We start from the raw sequence: 12,930 nt of genomic DNA on the forward strand, positions 1-12,930 counted from the left end.
TTAAAAGATCTTCACTGGCTACCAATTTGCTTCCAGCGCAATACAAGGTGGTTGGTTATTACTTGAAAGGCCTATAGGGCTTGGGCCCAGTTACTTACGGGAACACCTCTCCCACATAATCCACCCCGCACTCTCAGAGCATCAGGGGAAGAATTTGCTGGAATTAAAACAACGAGACTAGCCGCAACTTCCCAAATAGCTTTCACTACAGCAGCTTCTAGATGTGGATCAGTCCCTCCCAAGAAGATCCGTCTTACTCACCCTCCTGGAGCCCTTTAAGAAGGCAGTTAGAGGGACCTCTTCTGGCAAGCATACCCACCTGACCTTGTATAAAACACACAGATCCACCTCGTTGATTAGGATTGGAATATCTTATCCCAGTTGCCGTTGATACTTTGTTTTTATTATTAAGTGCTGATGTATTTATTGTTTTCCGTTGTATCTGATCTTTATACTGGTTGTAATCCCGCCTGGATCCCTAGGAGAGGAGGGAAAATAAAATAAATTATTATTATTATTATTATTTTATTATTATTATTATTATTATGTATTATTATTAATACCCTTTTTCACCTGAATTATATACTTAATACAACATCTGTATTAAGGGCAGGGGATGAAAGGAAATATGGAGGGTGATTCTATATTTGGTTATGGCAGCGAGGATTCTTATAGCAAAACAATGGAAAATGAGGGATCCACCATTTATACAGGATTGGATAACAAAAATTCAAGACATGAGGGAGAGGATAATGACATATTATTAAATCTAAAGCATGTGGGAAGCAGAATGGAAACATGGGATATTATGGGAAGCGCAAGTGATTACTGAAAACAGTTAAATACGTTGAAATAGTAGGAGGCAGATATGGCCTTTGCTGGATTTATATAAGGACACATGTGTAGAGTGAAGGATTATTTCATATTAACTCAAATTTATGTAGTAGCAGAATTATTTGTCAATCTACATTGAAGAATACCAACAAGAAACACATGAAGATGGATAGTATGATTGCAATAGAGAAGGAGAAAAGGAAAATATTCAAATATCAAATATTACTATAAAGTAAGATAAGGTTTGGATTAGAGAAAATATAAAACTACTGTTAGAGAAAAAATGAGGTGAACCCAGAAGCGAGAAAATACAAGGAGATCTCTATCCACTGGAACGAAGTCAGTAGAACAGAAATAAAGCAAATTTGTTCCGACCACAAAGAATTAGTATATATATATATATATATATATATATATATATATATAGTAATTTTGTTACATATTAATGTACTTGAGGTAATGTAGAAGATAGATAAATATGGTACTGAGTGGAATATCCAACTGTATGTTGAATTAGCAGAATGTAAACATGTATAAATAATAAATGTAAAAAAACTACTGTGAAGGGTATAGGGCCAGGGCCAAAGTGTCCCACAAACCAGTTCAATGTTGAACTAATGTGCTTGCCTTCGTCCACAGATTATAAAATCACGCAGACGAGAGATATCCACTGTAAAAAATGAAATAGTAATTTATTAAGAGACATTAGAAAAAAGTGTCTTATGCAGGTTTTCTTCATGCTTAGTGCAGTTACATTAACAACAGTTGCAGGCTTGGGAATATGCCATGTCCACTCACTCTCTCTCTCTCAGTAGGAATACTGAGGCAACTACATGCCAGCGGCCCCGTCTACTTTCCAAGGCGCAAAAGAACTGCAAATAGCGGCCCCTTTTCATGCCGTGGAAAGGGCACATTAGCTGCGGTGGTGGTGGCTTTTGGGTGCTCCTTTGGCACAGCATGTTTAACTGCTACGATTCTATGCTGTGCCAACAGAGCGCCATGACTCCCCTTGCCAGAGCGTGGGGAGAATATAAGCTTCCAGCTCCGCCAGAGAAACCACTGGGTGGCCTTGGGCAAGTCACACACCTCAGCCTACTCACAAGGCCAGGGCAAACCTCCTCTGAAGAAATCTTTCTAGAAAGCCCCATGATAGGTTCTCCTAGGGTGCCATGATGAGTCAAAAAGGACTGGAAGCACACAACACAAGCAACACACACACATACACATCCGGATTGTTCATTATTGTTCTGGTGGGAAATTTCTCACATCCCTACTGAAGAATTATTGCTATATGTTTCTGTGCTCCCTCCATTTGCTCCCCCACTTTCTGCTCGGGGTCAAGATTATCCCAGAGGAAGAGGTTCAAGGGGGAAGAAAAACACTTGACACTTGCTCCCATGTTGAGGATGAGCAAACTTGTTTTCTGCTGCTGCAGAGACAAGACCCCAGAACAATGGATGCAAGCTCCCAGGAAAAGAGATTCCACCTCAACATTAGGAGAGCATCCTGACAGTAAGGATGTTGGACAGTGGGACACACTCCCTCAATGGAGTGTAGTGGAGTCCCTCCCTCCTTGGAGGTCTTTAAGCAGAGGCTGGATGGCCATCTGTCAATGAGAATGCTTTGATTGAGAGTTCCTGCATGGCAGGGGGGTTGGACTGGATGGCCCTTCTTGGGGTCTCTTCCAACTCTATGATTCTTATGATTTGATGTTCTTTGTTGGCCTGTTTTATTGAATCACTTCCTATATTGCTATGTATTTTATATGTATTATCCAACTAGAGAGGCCCCTTCCCCACCACCTTCCCCTTCGGAGCTTTTTGTGTACATGTCTTTTTAGATAGTAAGCTGGAGGGCAGGGAACTGTCCATTAAAAGATTGTATGTACAGCGCTGTGTAAATTTACAGCGCTTTATAAATAAAGTTAATAATAATAATAAATAATAATAATACAACAACTGTGGCTAAAATGGACTTAAAAAAAACTGAGTCCAAACAAGTGAGCCAGTTGAGAGCTGGAGTGGGACACTGAGAGGCTCGGCCCAATGGGAGAGAAAAGACACACTCTCTCAGCCTCCCCAGAGAGACCAATAACATTGGCAAGACCTCTCTGAGGGGAACCAGCCCTAAGGGGCGCCTTAAGTAGGAAAGGCCTGAAGGCCGCAAAGGGTGGCTATGGAGACACAGGGAGGGGGGCGGGGCGCGTTCCGCGGTTGCTATGAGACGCAGGGAGGAGGCGGGGCGGACATTTCCCCCCGGTTGCATGGAGACGCAGGGAGAGGCGGGGCGGACATTTCCCCGCGGTTGCTATGGAGACGCAGGCCGTCGCGGCGGAGGCGCCAAGGGGGCGGAGCTTGTTCGTGCGTGCGCAGGCGTGGAGGCGGAGAGGGACGCGGTTGCCAGGCAACTGGCGGCCGCTCACTTCCGTCAACAAAGAAGGGCTTGGGGGCCTGTGTAGAGCTCCGCGATGGCTCCGGCGCCCCAAGAGCGGAGGAGAGGAGGAGAGCGGGGCGGCCCTCCCGCGCCGGGCTCCAAAAACTGGGACGCCGGGCTGGTGGCGGCGCGCCGGAGGAGGTGGGTGGCTGCCCGGCCCAAATGGAGGACCCCCGAGGAAAAGTGCTGGGGTGCTTTGACTGGGAGTTCCTGCAGGGGCAGAATGGGGTTGGACTGGGGTCCTCTTCCAGCTCTGTGATACTGTTCTTCAAAGCTCCCTTTACAGAGTGTGTAGCTTGTCTGCAGCTGCATGGCCAGGATCGCAAGCGTCCTCCTAACCCTGAAGGAGGACAGGCAGCGCTTCAGAATGAAGGAGGCTTCAAGGAAACGAATGGGGGACAGGCCAACATGCAGAACTGAAAAGACTCATATCAGCTCATAGACAGCCATGCTTTTCCTGAGTCCTCTAAGTGTAGGGCGCGTCCGGGGAAAGGAGGACGGGCTTGGTCCCCTCGGGATGTTTCTGCCCTCTCTGCTTTCTTTCTTCTGCCACTAAGGGAAGACACTTTTATTTAGACAGGATTTTGAATGAGAGAAAGGCTTAGAACAGGCCTCTGTATGATTCTGTTTAACATTTGCAAATACTGTACTAAGTTATAGGATCAGGGAATCACAGAGTTGAAAGAGACGACAAGGGCATCCAGTCCAACCCCCATTTACCATGCAGGAAATCTCCACCAAGCACCATTGACAGATGTCCATCCACGCTCGTTTAAAGACTCCAAGGAAGGAGACTCCACTACACTCCGAGAAGGAGTGGTGTGTCCCGATCGACCAGCCCTTACGGTCAGGAGGTCCTCCTAATGTTGAGTGGAATCTCTTTCCTGGATCTGCATCCATTGCCGGGTCCTAGTCTCTGGAGCAGCAGAAACAAGCTTGCTCCCTCCTCAATATGGCTCCCTTCAAATATGTAAACAGGGCGATCATATCACCTCTTAACCTTCTCTTCTCCAGGCTAAACATCCCAGCCCCTAAGAATTTATCGAACGGGAAGAATTTCTCTTAATATTCGAAGAAAAGAAAGTGGGGCCAGAACACATTCACTTAAAGTCACTAGTTTAGCACAATTACTGAATATGCATTGCATTCAAACGGACTTCCATTGCCCCAAAAGTAGCGTGCCATTCCCCGAATTTGCGTATGCAGTCTATCACACAATAACATGAAACCACATGATTGCATTCAGACTGATTTCCATTGCCTGATTGCGTGTAGTGGGTTTTCACACAATAACTTAAACCCAATGACTGCGTTCAGATGGCCATGGGATTATACTTCCAATGTCCCTTGTCTGATAAACTCCGTAGTCTTTCCCATAAGGCATGGTTCCAACCCTTCACCAATTTGGGTCCTCTCCTCTGGACACACTCCAATTTGTCAACATCTTTTTTGATTGTGGTGCCCACTCTATTCTTCTCTGGTCAGGCCCCACCTGGAATACTGTGTTCATTTCTGGGCACCACAATTTTAAAAGATGTTGAGAAACTGGAGCGTGTCCAAAGGAGGGTGACTAAAATGGAAATGGTGAAAGGTCTGGAAACCATGCGCTATGAGGAATGACTTAGGGAGCTGGGGATGTTTAGCCTGAAGAAGAGAAGGTTTAGAGTAGATATGACAGCCCTGTTTAAATATTTGAAGGGATGTCATATTGAGGAGGGAGCAAGATTGTTTTCTGCTGCTCCAGAGAACAGGACCCGGAACAATGGATGCAAGCTATAGGAAAAGAGATTCCAGCTTAACATTAGGAGGAACATCCTGACAGTAAGGGCTGTTCAACAGTGGAACAAATTCCCTCGGAGGGTAGTGGAGTCTCCATTCTTGGAGGTCTTTAAACAGAGGCTGACTAGCCATCTGTCAATGGGGATGCTTTGATTGAGAGTTCCTGCATGGCAGAATGGGTTTGGACTGGATGGCCTTTGTGGTCTCTTCCAACTCAATGATTCTATGAATTCAGTGCAGCAAGTTTTATATTTCACAATATTCATTGGAGCAGAGACATGATCTATGGAACTGTCTTCCTTCAGTGATTTAGTGATTTTGTTGTTTTTTTTTTAAAAAAACTAAAATGCAACATAACTGTACTTATTAGGACTAATAATACAGAGAAAGGGGAAGGATACAAAATCCTGTTTAAAAATTCTTGCTAATTATGGCCTGTTACAGACTGCCAAAATAAAGCTGCTTTGGGTCTCTTTGGAGGTATGCTGTTTAAATGATGCATGCATCCTAAGAATCCAGAAGCTGCACCAAAGCTGCCCTCCAGTGCTTAGGAATGGAGTGTGGCTTTGGCGCGACCTCCAGACTCTTAGGACCCACGCATCATTTAAATAGCATACCTCCAAAGAGACCTGAAGCAGCTTTATTTTGGCAGTCTGTTAACAGGCCAAAGAATCATTTACAAGAACAAAGAAATTACTTACCATGAAATGTTTCTTGTCTGGCTGGAAGGAGATAATGTATAGGACTGCTTGAGATCAGCCGCTTCCCTTAAACTTATTTATGGTTTTAGACTACCATCTTGTGGCTAAGAAAAGTAGCTGCAAAAAGAAGAATTCTTTCTGATTTTCATTTTGATTCCATATCATCATCATGTAGCAAAAAGTATATAACAAAAGGAATATAATTTTTCTGATTTCCCTCCCCTCAGCCCCTTATCTGGTGGCAAAAGGGAATGTATTGTTACCAAGACATCCAGGACAACTAGGCTTTAGAGTATGAAGGATACTCATGTAAAAAAAGCTATCTTATTATTCACGGTTAGAAATATCCGATATCGCAGACTTGTCCCAAAAAATCTTGGATGAAATATTAGAGGGATGAGAGAAATAAAGGAATCTCTTGGTCAGCTGTCAGAGGATGTGAAAAAGTAAACGAGGATGTTGATGTTTTCAAACTTAAAACTGAACTTTAAGAAGGACAGATAGAAAGTTTTGGACCATTTAAATTTATGGGAGCTGAGAGAAAAGTATTCTTACCTAAGACTGAGATCATTTCTGGAGGATGTTAGGAAAATACTAGAGATATTAGAAAATAAATGACCAATACTTCAACTGGTTTGTTGTTTTTGTTTTGTTGTTGTTGTTGTTGTTGCTTGAGAAAGAGAACCAAGAGATAGGTTTTGTAACTGACGAGGCTTACAGAGTAAATGCAAAACAAAACAAAAGAATCAAAGAATCCTACAGTTAGAAGAGACCACAAGGACCATCCAGTCCAAACCCTCCCATGCAGGAAATCACAATCAAAGCATCTTCGACAGATGGCCGTCCAGCTTCTGTTTAAAGACCTACAAAGAAGGAAACTCCATCACACTCTGAGGCAACAACTTCCACTCTCAAACAGCTCTTACTGTCAGGAAGTTCCTCCTAATCTTGAGGTGGAATCTCTATTCGTGTAATTTGCATCCGTTGCTCCGTGTCTTACTCTCTGAAGCAGCAGAAAACAAGCTTGCTCCATCCTCAGTATGACATCCCTTCAAATACGTAAACAGGGCCATCATATCACCTCTTAACTGTCTCATTTCCAGGCTAAACATACCCAGCTCCCTAAGTTGTTCTTCATGGGACATGGTTTCAAGGCCCTTATCTTGCCCAAGTGAAAGACTGGCAATGCAGTAGTTGCCAAACTTCCTTATATGTAGCCAGTGGCTAATTTTTGATCATGCATATTACTGGTGAACCGTACTAGCCTAGTCTAATGAACTCAACCCTTTTTTTCAGCAATGCTTAAAGAGCAATCCAAATCCACTAGGACATTGCCTCATGCCAACTGATCAAGAGAGAAGACCAAAATCCCAAACTATTTCATTTGCTGCCTCTTTCTCTTTCCCTGTCAGTTTTTCTTCTCTTGCCTTGTCAGCTAGTCAATAATCTCTCTCTCTCTCTCTCTCACACACACACACACACAAATATAATTAAACTAAAACTAATTAGTTGTAGAATATTAGTTAATAAAATATGGCATTTGCAATAGATGTGCTAAAGAAAGTGGGGGGGGGAATCCTGACACAGATGGGAACAGGAAAGAGTTGAGCTGGACTTTAAGAAGAAGCATAAAAACTAAATATATTCTAAGGCTAAGGAACAATCGATCTCAGTCTCCATGTCAAGATGAACCTTCCATTTCTCATCCCAAAGACTCATGATAAGAACAGGTTTTTCCTGAAACAGCTGGTCAGAACGTGGAAGGACCTCCATCACTCTTGTTCCAGACAGGGTTTACAGTTGTCTGTCCTGTGGACAATTTGGTAGCTGTGGCCCATTCTGGTCACAATATTTCTGAGAGAAGGATACTTGAGTCCTCACCTTTGGTTAGAGTGACTGCCTTCCCTACTCTTTCGAAGCAACTTCCATCTCTCAAACTTTCTCCAACCTCCTGGCCCTTGCCAAACTCTCTCACCCTCCCTAGAAGGCAGTGATCCAGCTTGTCACTCCCAATGTAGATCAGCCTTGAGGTCACATTCCTCAACTTGCTCCTGCTTGACCCACTCTAGAGAGTGCTGTCACCATTGGTGATCACATTAGCATCAACCCAGCATATATACCATGCTGCTGGATGCTCTTGATCCCAGTCATTTGAGTACTCCATATACAGTCCTCCCTCCATTCTTGCAGTCTTGAGACTCGCGTGCCTTGCCTATCCGCGAGAGATGAACAGAGGGGGAAACAAGGGTGCATGTCCGAGGAGCGCACGCACCCACAGTGACATGCCTGTATTCAAACTAATAGGGTTTGAATATAAGCGAAACTCTGTTTCCGTGGAGGGGTCTGGAATGGATCCCCTGCCAAAAAGGAGGGGTGACTGTATAGCAACTTCTCAGCAACTTCAGAGATGGAAGTTGCTTCGAAGGAGTAGGGAAGGCAGTGGATGATTCCAGGTGACTATGCCTGCTTCTATGAGGATAAGGCAGTACTGCAAGATGCATAGAAGACCTCGACACAGATGTCACAACCTTGTTGCTTCTGCCATTGACACCACTTCTGCAGACGAAGGCTCTCAGTGTACAGGCCAAGAAAAACCACCACCCAAATAGTGAGAGCAACTCTCTTCTGGGACACAACAAGATACCATTAAGCAAGCCTCAACGTTGAAACAATCTGTGGTTGTTGAAACTCAGCTTTTGCAATAATTTTCCTTTTTGCCACTGGTACCTCTGGATTTTGACTAAGTCCCTGCATCTAAGTCCTCTCTTACAGTGGTGTTCCTGTAGCAAATGACACCTGGTGTGGGTAACTGAGACTTCTGAGGGTGGGACCTTTGGTGGGGTTTCTGTGGGTGGGCTTCCAGAGACAGTGTGCGCTCCCTCTCTCCGAGCCCACTCATCCTTTTCCTGATGAGGAAAAAGACGGGATGGCATGTGGGGAACAGTGCGAGGGAGGAGTGGTACGCGCCTGTGGAGGATGAAGCAGCGCATCTGGGGAGGATGAAGCAATGCACGCGGGAAGATGGAACGGTGTGAGGAACGAAACGGCATGCATGCCAGACGGAGCAGGGTTGGTGGTGTAGGGTGCCTTCTGGGGTGTTACATGGTGCAGACTGCACACACACCCCCTCCCCCCCGCAAACCCTCCCAATGACATTACTGCTTTCTTCTCACTCTTGGAGCATGAGACTCATCCTCACCAATGGATGGCATCAAAGTATTTGTAGATGAGATGACAGTGATGGCTAAATTTCTTGATATGTCTGTGTCTCAGCCTCAATCTCAGTTCAACAATCCTGTGTCCCATCAGGTTCAGTCATAGGCCACAATCTTTGCTGTTCTACCAATACTACCTTATCTGGCTCAGATATTCACAAGTCCTGGTTGTCACCATCTTCCATTCCTGGTACTTCGGCCAAGACAGAGAATCTTTACAGAGTTTAAGACTTGGATATCCCTTGGCTGGGGCAACACCTGAAGCCAGACTCAATAATTGTTGGTTCTGCTCAATCCCAGGCTCTAGCCATCTGCACTCCACCACTGCTGATAAGGGAAGAAGCTTGATTCCTTGTACAGAAAATTCTATTCCTTTGCCCTATTCTGTGAGATTTCCAGTTGTCTGGCTTGCAAGAATACTTATCATCAAATGTTGTTTTTTGTTTTTGAGAAAACTTACCCTCACCCTTGAGAATTTGAGCGTTGAGGACAGAAGAGTTGCATCCATGAGTCAGTGTGAGGCTCAGCAGCTGGCTGGCTAGCAGATCATGAGCTCGAGATACATCATTGATATGTTTTGAGAGTATGTCTGGTGTGATTGCACTCCATAGGCATGTGTAGCTATCCTCCTCAAGGCTCTCTGAGCAGGCTTGGTCAGTGAATGAAGACCTGCTACAGTCGGCCCTCCTTATCCATGGATTTTTCATTCACAGATTCAAGCATACACGGCTAGAAAATATTTTTTTTAAAAGTATAAATTCCAAATGGCAAACCTTGATTTTCCATTTTATATAGGGAACACCATTTTGCTATGTCATTATATTTAATGGGACTTGAGCATCCACGGATTTTGTTATCCACGGGGGATCCTGGAACCAAACACCAGTGGACAGCAAGGTCCCAGTGTATTTGATGACGATGGGCTCTTCAACTCCAAAGCTATTCCAATTCTAACTTAGCACACATGCAAAAGTTGCAGTCTATGGTCAATAATAATAATAATAATAATAATAATAGTATACTGTATAAATTAAAAATGTAAATGTTTGTTCAAAATCTTAAATCTCCGAAAGTTCTTCACCGATTGCTTTGAAATTTGACACAATGTTCCATTCGACTACACGCATGTTTTTATATACCTATACCTACTATTATATAAATGTCACACCTGTGACAGGTAAAAATATGTTTTTTTCTGGAAAACAGCACCGTCTGTTGGACGTAACAGCAACACACACTGTACAAAATATTCAATTGGTGTTTGCAGTCACCATCAACAAAGCTCAGGGCCAGTCTTTACAATTGTGCGGTTTAAATCTAGACACGGATTACTTCTCACATGGACAATTATACGTTACGTGTTCTAGAGTCGGAAAACCACACAATCTCTATATCTACACAGACAATTAAACAACAAAAAATATTGTATACCCACAAGCATTGTGAAATTAAATATTTCAAAAACATGCACTTTCTCTTTTCTTTCTTTTCCATTTAACCAGTCTGAGCCACAGCAATGTGTGGCCAGGTACAGCTAATAATAATAATAATAATAATAATAATAATAATAATAATAATAATAATTGCATATCCATCATGAGGGCACATGGAACAACCTGAGAAAGGCTTTCTTGCCTGTGCACCCTGTTACAGAAATCAATATAATAAACCAATTTAAATGATGGGTTCTTGAACAGAACCGCAAACAAGCAAGAGACCTGGTTTTACGTAAACAAACACTTTTTTTGCTAGCAAATTTCAGTTTGGATTGGATCCTAATTCCCCTAGATAAAGAATCAAGTAAAGTCTCCTTTTTATAGACATCTAAAACCAACTTTCTTGTGACAAAATTCTGTTGGATTGTAAACGTTTTTTTTAACATACAAAAATTCGTTCAATCAGACAAGAATTCTGAATACATCAAAATTCTTACTTATGCATTAGGACCCTATGCCACAAGACGTAGCCAGGAGGGGGGGGTCTTGGTGTCCAGACCCCCCCCTTCCATTAGAAAATGATGGTGTGTGATGCTGTGCCGCCGCACCCAAGCCCCTTATATATGGTGCACTTAGTCTGGACCCCCCCCCCTTCCTAAAATCCAAGCTACGTCCTGTATGGCACATTCCAGCTTTTCTCTTATCAAGGCCTCTCACCAAATATCCAACATCACCTGGCCTTGCACTCAGTAGTCTACTACACATTCCTGCAGGCAAATCCTTTATCAACACATTCTTCTGACTCAATGTGAACCTCCTTCACGCATTTATCCTTCAAAAATATGTCACGCAACCTTTTACCTATCTTGTTAAAATTCCTACTTTGGTAAACTTTTACTATGGTTAAATTCACCCTTTTTGGGCCTCTTTCTATTATTCATTTAAGGGAAACAGATACTGATTATAGAGAACAAAAATTGCCATCTCACCCCAACTGTGGAATGATGACAGCCTGGCATGGTGGCCAAGGTCCTCCTTTTCCTGGAGGCCTTATGTCTGGTGATCCGGGAAGAACTACAAAACGCCTCTATTTTGCTGTTTGATGTTCCTTTGGTGCCTGTTTTATGAATCATTTCCTTTATGCCTGTCCTCCTCCAGTTCCATCTCCCCTGATCCAGGCCTCGGAGGTAGAGAAGAACTGTTGGCCCTCATCCCCTTCCTTTCTCTTCTTGTGCCATGTCTTTTTTAGAGTAAGCTTAGGGCAGGGAACCGTCCAATTAAAAAGATTGTACATATAGCGCTGTGTAAATTTACAGCGCTTTATAATAAGTTTAATAATAATAATAATAATAATATAATAATATAATAATATTTTGAGCCATAAAACCTGGCCTTGTGTCATCAGTGTCTCGCGTCAAGAGATTATTATTACTTTCCAGATCTGCAAAAGGTTGTGTGAAGACATATTACGGCCATGTGCTGTTTTGTTGTTGTTGTTGTCGTCATCTTCTGATGAGGTGTGGAAAGGAAAGGAGGATCTGGGTTGTTGAAAACAGATTAAACAAAAACGCGGGAAGAAAAGCGGGGGGGGGGGAGTTGTGCATTTGGGTTGAGGAATAAGCAAATAGATTCAGTCAAGTGCCCCATCCTTATTGGTGACAAGGAGTACCGGAAGAAACTTCAGCAAAATGGATGGTCAACCCAGTTTGATGCCCTTTTTTTTACAAGGATTATCCACCTCTGGTAGTGTGGGTAAGGGTGCATGGTTTCATGACACAGTAGGGAGGGCTCTCTTCAAATTCAATGCATTGTCTCTGTTGATAATGTCCAAGGACCCAAGAAACTGAAGTATGGAGGCCTAAGTAGGATGTTATTTCTGAAGCCGATCATGGGAAGGGAGAAGTTAGCATCGGTTAGAATAATGGGTTTTGCTGAAGGCAGAAAAAGAGAGTATTGGTGATGACAGTGGCAGCAGAACTGTTGTCCAAGGTAGAATCAAAGGTGGTTGTCTGGATGCTTCAACTTGCTTTTCTTAGACTGGCCAGGCTTGTAACGGGCAGAGGACAGCAGCCTGAATGTATGATAGTATACCAAGACCTTGATGGAGAGAACTGTTCTGTTGGAGGTTGTATCATACCATACCATGAGGCCTGGATCTGGGAGGATCCTAAAAGTTGGAACCAAACTTTATTTATGTTTTATATGTTTTAATAATCTTTTAAAACATATTTTAATAACTGTAATTTAATTGTATTTTAAGGGGGGAGGGTAGAACTTGTGGACTATTGTATATTGATATTTTACTATGTTTTTGACTGCTTTACTGAAGCCGCCTCAGGCTCTAATCAGAGTAGGTGGGTATAAATAAACCAGGGCGTAGCGGGGGGGGATTCTTGTGGGTCCGACCCCCCCCCTTCCATGAGAAAAATGATGTGTGTTTGCTCGCTTCGCCGCGCACCCAAGCCCCATTATAATGGTGGCACTTAGTCTGGACCCCCCCTTCCTAAATCCTAGTACGTCCCTGAATAAAAC

Source organism: Sceloporus undulatus, chromosome 2 (genome assembly GCF_019175285.1).
Source record: "Sceloporus undulatus isolate JIND9_A2432 ecotype Alabama chromosome 2, SceUnd_v1.1, whole genome shotgun sequence".
Lineage (NCBI taxonomy): Eukaryota > Metazoa > Chordata > Lepidosauria > Squamata > Phrynosomatidae > Sceloporus > Sceloporus undulatus.